The 9,186-nt window shown below is 42.5% G+C and overlaps 1 non-coding gene across 1 annotated transcript; it reads right to left on the reverse strand.

Annotated features, from left to right (window-relative positions):
- Positions 1-1,781: 1,781 nt before the first annotated feature.
- LOC117801729 lies at positions 1,782-1,885 on the reverse strand. Its single transcript, XR_004624464.1, has one exon. It is a non-coding gene; the product is annotated as a U6 spliceosomal RNA (small nuclear RNA).
- Positions 1,886-9,186: the final 7,301 nt, after the last annotated feature.

Below are 9,186 nucleotides of genomic sequence, written 5' to 3' on the forward strand. Positions count from 1 at the left end.
TCACTGAAGCCTTGTTTATTTTTTCCATCTTTTTTTTCCTATGTTACAGATTGAACTGTTTGTATTGCTACATCTTCAAGTTCACTGGTCTTTTCTTTTTCCATGTCTCAGCTGCAGTTAATCCCATCCAGTGTGTTTTGTTTTGTTTTGTTTTCATTTCAGCTCTTTTAATTTTTATCTCTGGAAATTCCATTTGGTTCTTTTTATATCTTCACTCTCTCTCTCCATTCTATTCATAGTAAATATTCTTGAATATATTGAGTCTATTTGTAATAGATATTTCAAAGTTTTGTGTACTAATTCTACCGTCTCTGTCATTGATGGATCTTTTCCTATTGACTATTGACTCTTTTTTTTCTCCAGGTTATGGGTCACATTTTCCTGATTCTTGGCATGTCTAGGAATTTTTTATTGGATGCTGAATATTGAGCTGTTAGGTTAAGTATCTGAACTTTGCTATCTTTCTTTAAAGAGCATTAGCTTTGTTCTGGAAGTAGTGAAGCTACTGGAAGATCAGATGGGTTCAATCTTTTCATGGCTTTTAGAAAAACTATTTAAGAGTGGGTCTGCAGTAGCCTCTATCCTGAGCTAGTTTAGCCCTACTACTAAGGTGTGACCCTCTGGGTTTCTTAAATAGTCAATTTGGAAGGTGATTCTCTAGAAAGCATAATGTTGGAAGATCCTTGTCTTGACCTTGGGAAGAGAATCACAAAATTCTCTCTCCACTGTGGTAAAGTTTGAGACCTGAGAGTTTTGGGAAGGGAAGACAGAATGTGAGGTTGACTGCAGGTGCACTGAAGGACCAAACACGTGGCTGGATGTTAGGAAACAGAATGCTCTTGTAAAGAAAAGTGGCTGTCAGAGAGTCTATCAATCACAAGGTCAGGATTCAGTGTGACAACTGATTCTCTCTGTATACAAGGATTTAATAGCTTTCTGGCCTGCCATGGAGATGATGCTGAACTTCCTGCTCTCTTGATATACAATGGTACAGACTACGTTAATCTAACTGTTATGTCCTTAGGACCATCAATCTACAAATAGGAACTTGGAGGCAGTATTACAATTTTGAAGAGGTTGTCCTTCATCACATGTCTTTGCTTACATTCCTAAACTTTATAAACCTCTTAAAGTGGTTTTATGCAGAGAGATTCTTTTCCAGTTAATATTTGAAGACATCTGTTTTCTTTCATCCATTTGAAAATGCCTTTGGTTACAACTTTTTATTACTGCCTCTAATTCTACATAAAAACTGACACTGAAAGTCTCATTATCTGGAGGTGGCTTAGGGATACAGTAAGGAAGATGGTTTGGAACCATTTGAAACTATTTCACCGTATTTATTGATTTACTTATTTTTCCTGAGCTGGAGTAAGAAACTCTGGGTAAACAATAAGTAACTATGGGTACAGCACCAGTAATATCCATTTAATATGGTACTTGCTTCTTCCCACATGGATTTTCAACTTCGTGACTGAGGTAATCGGGATAAGGGTTTAAGTCTGCCTGCTTTCGTTATTGTGATTTTCATCACATCGTGCAGCATATTTACACATTTCTTTAGGTCTTGATGATCATTAACTTGCAAGAAATATTTCCTCTTCTCTGTATTTATTTATTATAGTTTTTATTATTGAAGTATAGTTGACATACAATGTCATATTAGTTTCAGGTATACAACATAGTGATTCAACAATTCCATACATTACCCAGTGTTCACCAAAATAAGTGTCGTTACCATCAGTCACCATACAACGTTATTACAATATTATTGACTATATAAAAATATAGAATATTTCAGGAATTTGCATGTCATCCGCATGCAGGGGCCACACTAATCTTCTCTGTATTGTTCCAATTTTAGTATATGTGCTTGCAGAAGCACATGCTTTTTTTAAGCCAAAACTGCCCTTGGCTTAGTTTAGCTGTATTGTTAACCTCTGAGATGCAGATAAGTTTAATGTCTCCAATACATATTGGTCCAGAAATAAAGTTAGTGGATTACCCATCTACAATACCAAACTATCTTTCCTGATATCCACCATGAGGTCCTCCAAAGATTTCCCACTGTTTTTATTTACTTAATGGCTAGAAAACCACAAACACAATCTGACCAATGAGAACCATCACCAGATTTACGCTTCTAAGGGTCTGGGTCCTCTGTTTCCTGGCTCCAGGCTGTGTCTTAACAAACAAAATATCCTGAGAAGTCATAATAGGCATAGGGAAAACAATATTCATTACAGTAAACATAAAACTAACTTTTGATAGAGCTATTGGGAATTCTGTGCCTGAGATTCCAGACAATCAGATCTGACCTTCATGCTCACACCTAAGAATGGGGGAGCCACCTTCCGCTCCCGACGAAATTTACTGCCCGTGGCACAAAGAGAACAACAAATTAAGGAAGTCGTCATGGAACCTGGAGGAAGTGCACAATGCCAAATCTAACCTTTGCCACATGAAGTTGCGGTACTGAGCCAGAATGCCTTACAGACCTAACCCACTGCAGACTAAAAGGGTTGCTGAAAATGCACCCAGGGAAGGTTTAGAGGACTTGTAATCCACTTCGCGTCAAAATACTGCAGGAAAGCTCTCAGGACTTCGGTCTGCATTTGAGAGCAACAGAGAGTGAGAGCAGGGGCGGGGGGAGGGCAGAGGGAGAGAATCTCAAGTGGACTCTGCACGGAGCACAGAGCCCCACCCAGGGCTTGTTCTGAGGACCCAAGATCATGACCTGAGCCAAAATCAAGAGTCAGAGGCCCAACCAACTGAGCCACCCAGGCGCCCCTGGTCTGCAATTTTAAAATACCACGTGTGTATCTTCTCAGCTATTTAAACAGATCAACAGCAACACACCTGCGCAGGAAGGTAATTGCTCTGGGCACCTGCGACCTTTTCTTCTTTTGATCTTCCACCCCCACCCCTGAGAACACGACTTCAAGCACGCAACCTTGTGTGAGGCTCACGCTGTGGCATCGGTGCAACCGGCAGTTGTCTTGGCTCATCTCCAGAGAACTCATTAACATTTTTATTGGTGAGGATGCTCACCGGTAAGGTTACTAACCTTAATTATATGGTGATCTCAATTAGATTCTTCCTCTGTCGCTGAAGGTCACTCAGGTAGGCACCTGAGCTGTAACACTCTCCACACGTCATAGATAGGGTTCAAGGCACACCGTGCTCACGCCCGCTTCCCAGAGATTCTGCATCCACGCTGCCGACGCTCTGGCCTCACGCGCTGGCCACAGGTGATTGGCTAGAGTGGGGCAGGTGGTTCAGGGGCCCGGCATGGGCTGAGCCACTCAAATGCTACTCGACGGGAGTGTACACTGATGAACTACTACGCGGTTTCCTTCGCCGGAAGGAGCCGTCTTGTGTGCCAGGAGGAGAAGACTGGGAGACCTAGGTGGAGAGAGACCGAGGAGGGCGGGGAGGAAGAGAGAAAACATGTGTGCAGCGAGGCAGTGAGATCGTGAGCGGGGAGACCATCTCTCATATGCACCGTGAGAGACACAGCTGAAACCCTTAATGCTTGGCTCTCTAGGTCCCAGGCTACTTCCCGGGAACTGGCTGTCCTCCCTGCCCTGTTGCTCTGTGGGATTCTCCCTGTCAAACTCACTTACGTGAGCTTCTGTCGTCACAACCCACACTGCTGGAACAGAAACCAAAGTATGTCCGGAACTCCTATTTCTTGCATTCCTGACAAGACTTAGACTCAGGCAATATTTCCTACTAATCATAAAATAGCAACTCAAGCTCCTGACCGTTTCTCATTCACAATAAAGGCCACAAAGAATTGGAATTCATGGATTTGTCCAAAAGTTCTTCCTTACAGCAGAAATTTAGCCCATGGCCCCTCTTCAGCCCACCATACATGAGCCCTGCAAAGGCCAAGGAGAGCGGCGGTCTTTTGGAGCTGTGAAGACCGTCAGGAACCAAGATATAACGGGTGTATCTGGTTAACAGTCTGGTGGAAAACCCTGTTACTTCATCACGCCCTCCTGTTTCACTTGCCACTGAGAGGTATTGTCCTCCGTGTTGGTAGCACGCTTCTAGCACCTCATTTTGTCTGACTTCAGGTGTGCACCCTGGGTGTGTCCTTCCGCTTCTGACTCTGATAAACATCTGAGATGCACTCAAGTGTTCCCACCATGGGTTGGCAGGTTCGGGCTGCCCATGCTCTTGCTTCCCCGTAGCCACACCAGCCTGACCCTCCATCGCTGTCGCCAACCTGGGACCTGCACGGAGGCTCGGCAGAGTCCAGGCTGAGGTCAGGCGTCATCCACGGGCATGGAACATGGCACGTGTGTTCCCCGGACATCTTAAGTTTCTGTTCCTTTTCAGAAGTCTATGACCCCACTTCATAACATTCTTTCATGAGACATAATTTATTTAAAAACCTGTTTCTGGGTGAAGTCAGTGACCTTGGATACTTTTAACCTCACTAGAGATACAATGTTTGCAAAACTTAGTTTGACCTCTAATGTCTACTGTGGACTTTCCATAGGTCACACTGACTGGATGAGTATGCCAGGGTATCATTAACTTCAGGAAGCTTCTCTCCCCAGGATGTCTAAAAACTAGCTCTCTTTAAGTCCTGGATCAATAAAAAGAAATTTCAGGGGAAAATACACTATTAGAGTCCTTGCTTGTTTAAGTGGTAACAGCTGTGCGTGGCTCTCCAACTCGTGATTTGGAATTCATCTGATATTTGTATAAGCACTGTTCTCCTCACAATGACACAAGACCCACGTCCCTTCCCATAGGAGCTTGAAATCCAGTAACGAAATAAAGTGTGATGATGACGATTTTTGTTAGCACCAAGAACTGAAATCAGCATGAGGTTCTTGCTACTTTCTGCTAAGAGTCTGTAGAAACCTATGAAAGCCTGGAGGGAAGATCCCAGCCCCATTCGCCACCTCGGTGAGGCGCCCTGAGCAAGGCACACACTGCGCAACTCCACACAGCGGCTTGGTTGCCCTAGGAACAGCAAAAAACCCACAAAACAACAACAAAAATGCACTGCTCAAAATCTAGGCAAAATCCCGAGCTCCTACATAAATAGCATCAGAATCTATTGATTCCTGCCTGAAACTCCTGGTTTAGTGCTCTTAAAGTGTGCTCTCTAGACCGGTGTTATACCGTGAACCCTTTGCTGCCAGTCTGCGGTAACACATGCAGAAATGGAGAGGCAGCATTTAGAAACTTTTATAGCAACTTGATCTCGGTGTAACATTTTTATGGTATTTTTACAACAGTGCCAGTCTGCAAAGCATTGGAAAATTTAAAAACTTGTCCCTCACCATGAATAGCTTTAAAAGCACTGCTCTGCCACCATTTTCAAAGGGAAAAAGCCACTTTCCTTCCTGCTCTAGAAAGAGAATTGTGCAGTGTTTCCTTTTCTTGTACAGTTCATAGAGTAACTTTACATTCACCCGCACTTGTAAAGACCTACAGGAGGGACAGCCGAAAATGCAACTACTAAATATAACGGGTCTCATGAGCAAACACAAGTGTTCCATTATTACCTTGTGAAATATAAACCAAGTGGAAACATTAATTTCTCATTTACCTACTGCTGGCTAGTGCATTAAACGTAGATCACACATCCACCAGGGCTGAGTTTTTCTTTTAACCTATCTAGAATGTTAAATGATAGCCAAAGATCACTTTTGATAAGAGATATATATTTATCTCTCCCATTTACCTACAAGGATACAAATATTTTATGACAAACATCATTTTCACCATTCATCAGCTCATCTCTGCTCCTTTTTTATTTAAAAGAGTCATAAATGTGTCTACTTGGAATCACACACTGAAAGTTCCAGAACATTCAAGCAACTTTTCAGGTCTTTGCTCCAGCTGTCGGTCCATTTACATCAGCTGCTTCTCTTCACCTGGCCCTGAGGTCCTTTCCCCGATGCTCAGTACAGCAGAGAAGCCAGCACCCAAAGAGAATTCACGCACATGCTGATGGGTGCGCGAAGCAGTTCCCAAGCTGTTTCCCAGATTTTGTCCTTGGGGATGGCAGTGATAACAAGAAATGGGGCCAGGAAAGTCTCAGGCTTTTGTGTTTGTCCTGATAAATTTGTTGATTGTCGGTAAAGTGCAATGGAGTAAAGCTATATGGTGTCCACGAAGCATTTTAGCATTGCCGATTTGACCCACATTCCACCTTTTTAAACTTGAGGGTGAGCAAAACTGTAAAATGCTTCGCTCGCACCTAGTTTTAAACACCCACCTCTATTTGGTTCCATCTAAATATTCCATGCGAGGTTTTATAAGTTAGGAGCAAAAAAAAAAAAACTTTATTTACAAATAAGTTATTTCAATGGGAAAAATATTTCTGTACTTAGGAATGCTTCTCAGAACACATTCCTGGTTTAAACAGGCCGACTGTGCAGATGGGTTCTACAGCCCGTCTAGACCGAGCTGGAAGTACTTAAAGCAAGCTTCTTCTTTTTTTTTTTTTTAAATTTTAGGAACTCCTCTCGACTTAAGCTTGCCAAGAATCATCACAAATAAGTGACCCTGACTGAAGCAAAATGACTTAAAGAACAACCCACACCCCGATGACATTGACTGTGAGGACCAATAGATGAATTATATATGGACAGTTGGGTATTTATTTATTTTTTTTTAAGGTAATCTCTATGCCCAATGTGGGCTTTGAATTCACGACCCTGAGATAGAAAGTCGCGTGCTTTACCGACTGAGCCAGCCAGGCACCCCCCTAACCATCCCCAAGAAAGCTGGTTTTTAAACAGAGAACAGTATTTCTCCAGAGACACCAGCCGGGATGAAACTTTAAATCCCATGTGTGGCTCACCCACCAGAGCTAGCTTTGCACCAACCTTGCTCCAACGGAGCTCTCGATTCCTCACACAGTCCCTGACCTGCCAGTGCAGACACATGGCACACGGCTCTGGCTGTTCCGCAGGGACTTTGGTCCAGGGGCTGTCGGTCGGGTACGGGAGTGAGCGGCTTTCCATTACTTACAAACCATGTTGATATTAAACATAAACGTAATCCGGATAAGCTTTCATTTCCTCAGCCTACAGGATAGGATGGGATTAAAACCAAAGTGAATTAAGGGAAGACCCAACTATTTTGCACAAATAACATAAAGGTGATTGCACAATTTGGACCCACTTAATTTTGTGTCTGTGAAATAATTCTTCTGAAGAAAATAGGATTTGAAGGAAACTGAATGTCTATAGAGAAAAGTGTACCTAAATACAGTCAATATTTAGGTAATGAAACAATAGTCAACTTAATGACAAGAAACCCAACAGACTTAAAATTTTAGATCTATGAAAATGTAGATTGTTATTTTTTGTTTTACACAGTAACTAGGCTTAAGCAGTGTGAAGCACATTCTTGTGAAAAGAATCACACCATCTGAGGAAACTGCTGACACCAATTCTGAATTAGTCATTTCTATATTTATATTTGTATAGGTTTTCACATATCAGCTTAGTTATCAGTTCAAAAATATACCTTCTTTAATGTGGAATTCCCAACATTTCCAGAGTACTCAGAAGTTAGATTTTTTTTTCCTCCCCGAGATTAGCTTGGACAGAACTAAAAGGGTCTTCTTTGATCTCACTAAAATATGAGAAAATCATCCGATATAGAACACGAATTATTTTCATACAAAATTCATTTGCAGGGAAATCCTTGGAAAATTAACGTGAATGCCCCCTGAATCGAACTGCTCTTCTCTCCCAGAGGCCGGGCAGATCCTACATTGGCTTGGTCTGGGGTCTCCCATACCCTAGAGAAGGCCCTGCGGCTTCCCCTCTGGGTGGAAATGACTTTGGTTCAAGACTGTGAAAGCCCACATCCAAGAAATGCAAGTCACCAGGGTGGCCCTGAATTAATACAGTTTCTTGGGGAACTTTTACATGATAGTGTCCCGAGGACGAAACCAGAAGCCACCTGTAATTATTTCTTTACTTTGGAGATGAAGTAAAAGAGGATCTGCCCGATGCATTCGGTCACCTAAACCCCCCTCACATTGGACTTCTGCGTGTAAGCCTGGAGGAAGCACTGAGATGAGAAGGCCATGATATAAAGAATGTGAGAAGTAAATGAAGCCCAAGTACCGGGCGGGGGATTAAACTTGTCCCCATCAAAAAAGTCCATCTTGAAGATAAAAAACATTCTGCAGATAGGGGCGCCTGGGTGGCACAGCGGTTAAGCGTCTGCCTTCGGCTCAGGGCGTGATCCCGGCGTTATGGGATCGAGCCCCACATCAGGCTCCTCCGCTATGAGCCTGCTTCTTCCTCTCCCACTCCCCTGCTGTGTTCCCTCTCTCGCTGGCTGTGTCTATCTCTGTCGAATAAATAAATAAACAAAATCTTTAAAAAAAACCAAAACATTCTGAGGATGGATGGTGGTGTTGGTAACACAACAGTGTGAATGTCTTTAATGTCACTGAACCGTACATTTAAAGATGATGAAAATGGTAAATTTTATGTTATGTACATTTTGCCACAATAAGAAAGTCTTGTACTGGTATTCATCCAACCCTTCGGTATGGACACCTATGGCCAAAATTTAAGTGAGAAATGTATTCTAGAATCAGAAGGGGACAGGGGCGCCTAGGTGGCTCAGTTGGTTAAGCCTCCAACTCTTGATATCAGCTGGGTCTTGAACTCAGGATTGTGGGTTTGAGCCCTGCATTGGGCTTAAATAAAATTTTTTAAAAATCAGAAAGGGACAAGGACATATGTTTGCATTTTTGCTATAATTTTCTCATCATTTAAAACATATAAGGTTAGAAAGACATTAAATGTTGGCATCACACAGGAAATTCACCTCCAAGTTACTGCTGGCATTTAAAAGTGGTGCTAAGTTTATACATACTTCTTCCAATTAGTTTGTTATTCATTACACTACTGAATTAGAAACAAAACAAGACCCAAAACACCCAGTACCTCCTCCCTTAAAAATCTTGTTTGGATGCCTTCCCAAAACACAGCAACTATTTAGAGGTCTTTACTTTTTACTTTCCTTGTATCAAAATGTCCTTTTTTCACAATCTGATCTCACCCCATCCTGCCCTGCCCACCCCAACAGAAGGTTATGGATAAACATCATTGATTAATATGTCACAGAGCTGTAGGCTGCCCATCCCTGGGGAAAAGCTCTTCCTTTCAATCCTGGACTGATGTG

Source organism: Ailuropoda melanoleuca, chromosome 3 (genome assembly GCF_002007445.2).
Source record: "Ailuropoda melanoleuca isolate Jingjing chromosome 3, ASM200744v2, whole genome shotgun sequence".
NCBI classification, from domain to species: domain Eukaryota; kingdom Metazoa; phylum Chordata; class Mammalia; order Carnivora; family Ursidae; genus Ailuropoda; species Ailuropoda melanoleuca.